The 4,089-nt window shown below is 44.9% G+C and overlaps 1 protein-coding gene across 1 annotated transcript in view; it reads left to right on the top strand.

The window, feature by feature from the left end:
* The window catches only part of khdrbs1b (KH domain containing, RNA binding, signal transduction associated 1b), a 19,910-nt gene extending 17,221 nt beyond the window's left edge, over nucleotides 1-2,689 (top strand). The window contains exon 11 of the transcript XR_007569273.1: nucleotides 2,612-2,689. The gene's annotated coding sequence lies outside the window, so the exon portion shown is untranslated. The remainder of the gene's footprint in view (nucleotides 1-2,611) is intronic.
* The last annotated feature ends 1,400 nt before the right edge of the window (nucleotides 2,690-4,089 follow it).

Genomic DNA, 4,089 nt, shown 5'->3' with positions numbered 1-4,089 from the left:
CCGTCAGCCTCCATTAGGTGGAGTTGTGTTGCTACCTCCTCTCCCCTTGGATCTCTGCAAGTGTTATGAGGACTCTAAAACTTCACCTGAGCCTCCCTCGGCATATGGGTGAGTAGATAATGGCTGAATTTTCATTTTTGGGTGCACTATTCCTTTAAAGCCACCAGACTCCATTGAGAAAAACAGTAATTTAAGCCTGCCGAACACGGCAGTTGCTGGTCTACCGCTGCCTCGACCAGTTAGTTAGTGTGTGAATCTAAAGGAACCCTTTTTAAACACTTTAGTCAAAAAAACTAACACAAACAAACTAACTGATGGAGGCAGCGGTACACCAGCAGCTCCGTGTTCAGTGATGTTAAATCGCTGTTTTTCTCAATGGAGTCTGGCTTTGAAAAGATTGATCTAACGGCTTTAGTTCTTCGTCGGAAATTGTTGTCTGACTGTAAAGTAAAGCCATGAAAATATTCTAGGTTTTGCTGCTGCTGCCATCTACAGCAGTACATTGCTTAGCTTCCATGCCAGTACTCCACCCTGCTTCTCTAAACTGGGGGCGTGCCAGCAGACACTGTAGGTAACACACTGACTGTGGATAAAGCCCCACTTCAAAGATCTGAACTATCCCTTTAAAGATTGATTTTTTTTTTCTTCCTTCCAGGCAGCCATTAGTGTCCATTTATATTGATATAATATGAAACAACTTGCATAGACTTGAAACTTGCATGTAATCCATTATTTTTTTTGTCAAGCCTTAATTGCCTCTGTAGCGAGCAGAGCTCATTTTGGAGTCTCTCCCTGATGGCACATTCATCGGACACTCAGACACCTGAGATCTCCGTCTGCTTCCAGACAGCAGCCTCTTTATTTGGCATTTTGGGAAATGCAGTTATTTGTGTTCCTGCAGTGAGTCACGTACACTAAATACACAGCCAGCTGCTGGTTAGCTTAGCTTAGCATCAAGGCTAGCCTGGCTCTGTCCAAAGGTGACAAAATCTTGCTTCCGTACTAAAATTGATGAGTAAAATTGTCACATCATTTTACAGGCGGGTAACCAAGGACTTGTAACATCCTGGAATCTTCTCTGGTTGCCTGGCAACTGGTTCCAACCAGGAAACAGTCACGTACCTCCCTGTAAAACTGCAAATTGTTGTTTTTACACTTCGTCTTTTGACTGTTACCTTTGGACAAAGCCGAGCTAGCTGTTCTTCTCTGTTTGCAGTTGTTAGTCTCACTGGCTGCTGGTTGTAGCTTCATATTTGCTGCACAGACACAAAGACACATATTTGGGTTTTCCAATAATGCCTAAATAATGCTTTTTAGCAGCTGAAATCACCACCGAGGAGAGTTTTCAGTCCCTGCTTGCAGCACCAACTTTAACGAAGCTGACAAATTTCTCCCCTGTGATGGATTAGCCATCTCGAGCTGTAATGTGAAGTATACACAATTTGTAGGTAATGGTCCTAAACATTCAAAACCACTGCTATGGTGCTTTTAACTTTCCCATTTTCCCAAAAGACCATTGTGCAAGAAACTTTGCTGCAGATGCCTGTGGGCATTTCAGTCACAGTAACATTATGCAGCAGCAGCAGCAGCACGTTCATGATATTCACAGCATTTCAAAGGTTGGTTGATTCTGATGATTGCCCAGCTCCTGTAAGTCGCCTGGCTTTTGACAGCGGCTGTGAATTGGTGTGCGGCCGAGCTAGCCTTCAGCAAGTCTGAGCGAGGGAGAGCGCGTCGCCGGTGTCAGTGTGGTCTCAGGGAAAGTGACTAATGAGGATCCGTAGCTCAAGGCTCTCTGACAGAAGGAAAACAGGAGCGAGACTCTGGCGATTCCCGAAATGGAACCAGCAGGAGGAGAGAGGTGTCAGAGGGATTTCTCACGATGTCCTATCTGTGCCTTGAAGGCAGGAAGAAATGAAATGGAGGCTCGAGAAGTAACGCTTGGTGGTCAGACTCTGAGAAACATAACTGTTGCTGGCAGTTTAGTCTAGGGAAGCTTGATAATGAAGCGCTTAAGAACATTTTGAGATGTGTTCTGATTTAAAGGTCACTCAGTGGTTTGCAGAACGTGCTCTACACGACAGCTTATAGACACTGTTTAAAAAATCCTGTTTGTGTTGATAAAGCAGCTGGTTTGAAACTCTTTTCACCCTCAGAGCCAAATTTGACTATTTAAATATAAAATCTAAACACTGTTCATCTTTAGACTATTAAACAACCTTGAATTACCAAAGATATGTCAGGTCCTTGCCTCTCATTGGCTGTTACATTGACATTGCTGCAAAATAATCCAAAAACTGAGACCTATGGCCACATTAGCTGTTGATTAAAATATGAATGCACTCATCCAAAATCAGTGATTATGTCTTACTTAACAAAATGCAGCTTTGCTACCCTTGAAGAGCCGTGCTGCTTGGCAGGAAAATGACCTTTAATTATTACAGCCACTGCTTAAAAATCCGATAAAAAAGAGGTTCTTTGCCAAACACTTCCTCTTATCTGTCATTAAATCACTGTAAAGTAAAGGAGGATACGTGATGTGAAGCAGCGTGCTGTGTGTCCTCGTGGACTCATCCCGATGTCTCCCCTGTGGTTTTTGTCTCCTCTGCAGTGACGCCGTGCACGGGAGCAGCTCAGCATGAAGGAGGTGGTCAGACGAAGCTCTCAGGGTTGGGGGTGGGGGTGTGGTTGGAGGGGTGGGTGGTGGGGCGCCCTGTTTGAAGGCAGGCCCACGGCCCAGTTCTGTTCCTGGTCGGGAGGGGCTGTTGGTGGTCGGCTGCCAAGTGACCCACAGGAGCCAGCTGATGAAGTGCGGGGGAGAGGAGCTGGCTCAGACTCCCACTGGAACAGGACTAAGACTGCAGCTGGTCAGCCAAGACACTCAGCTCGCTGGAAGAAGCAGAGACTCATTTTATGTGGACTATTTTCTACTATTTCTACACTCTGTGTCTATATTGAATTGATACATTATCCTCATGTAATTATTTTCTAACAGTGAAGCCACCCACTTGAAGCCTGAGCTGATTGCATGCTGCCGTACACAGCTCCCACAGACCACCCCCTCTTTCAACAAATGTAATTGTTACAGCCTAATTTACCATAAAATGAGCACTCCTGTTATAGTAGGCTGTGAAATTGTTTTTAATTTCTATTAACCCGTGAATTAGACATGAAACAAAGTCTTCTACTTTCTGCAAGGCAAGCTGTATTCACCCATTCACGGAGAATTGTGTGACATCTGCATTTCAAGTATTTGATTTCTTAACATTCCGCCTGCGTGTTATTCAGTATCCCTGCCTTATTGCCGCGTGAAATTAGACTCAGTGCTCCAGAGTTAAAGATGCCCGGAGAGAGTGGATCGCTATCTCGCTGCAGCCGAGTTCACAGCAAGCTCACACACACGCACACACACGCCACCACCACATCTTGGCATTGCACGGCCCGTGCAGCCCCGAGGATATCAAATGCTAATGCAGCGGCCTATTTGCATGTACTCACATGTACCCTCCCTGCAAATGCGCAACACTTTCATAACCAGCGCTGGCCTGTTCTCAGCGCCTCGGCATCCAAGTATGATAATTCAGCGAGATGGACCCGGGGAGGAGAGCTGCATGTGAGAAAGGGACAGAGGGTGAAGACAGACATTACTAACTCCCCTCCATCTATCCATCACGCCTCTGTTGATTTGATTCCCCTCTATGCCATTCTCTGCCATTATCACTGATGATATTACAGCTGCCTGTGGTGCCGAGTTACATTTAGAGGTCAAAACTGTACTTTCCTGTATTAAAAACAAATTTCACTGTCCCGATTCGCTGGTCAGAGGCAGCATTAGCCAAGTCAGAGGCTCCATTTAGTTTATTGAAAAAGCTAGCAGCTTAGAGGATAGAACATTAGATATTAGGATAGAAACCATCATTTGAGATGAAATGTCAACGGGCCATATCCAAAACACATCATTTTTCAGTCTCTATGTGCTATTATGTCCAAAATAATGATTTCTGTGTCTCCTATAATCTAATGAAAGATAAGTGATGGTGTGGAAGCCATCTCCTTTGTTTGAATCGATGAACTGTCAAGAGCGCAAGG

This window comes from Epinephelus moara, chromosome 22 (assembly GCF_006386435.1).
Source record: "Epinephelus moara isolate mb chromosome 22, YSFRI_EMoa_1.0, whole genome shotgun sequence".
Classification (NCBI taxonomy): Eukaryota; Metazoa; Chordata; class Actinopteri; order Perciformes; family Serranidae; genus Epinephelus; species Epinephelus moara.
Note: the sequence above shows the minus strand (reverse complement) of the source record. Positions and strands in the feature narration are given on the sequence as shown.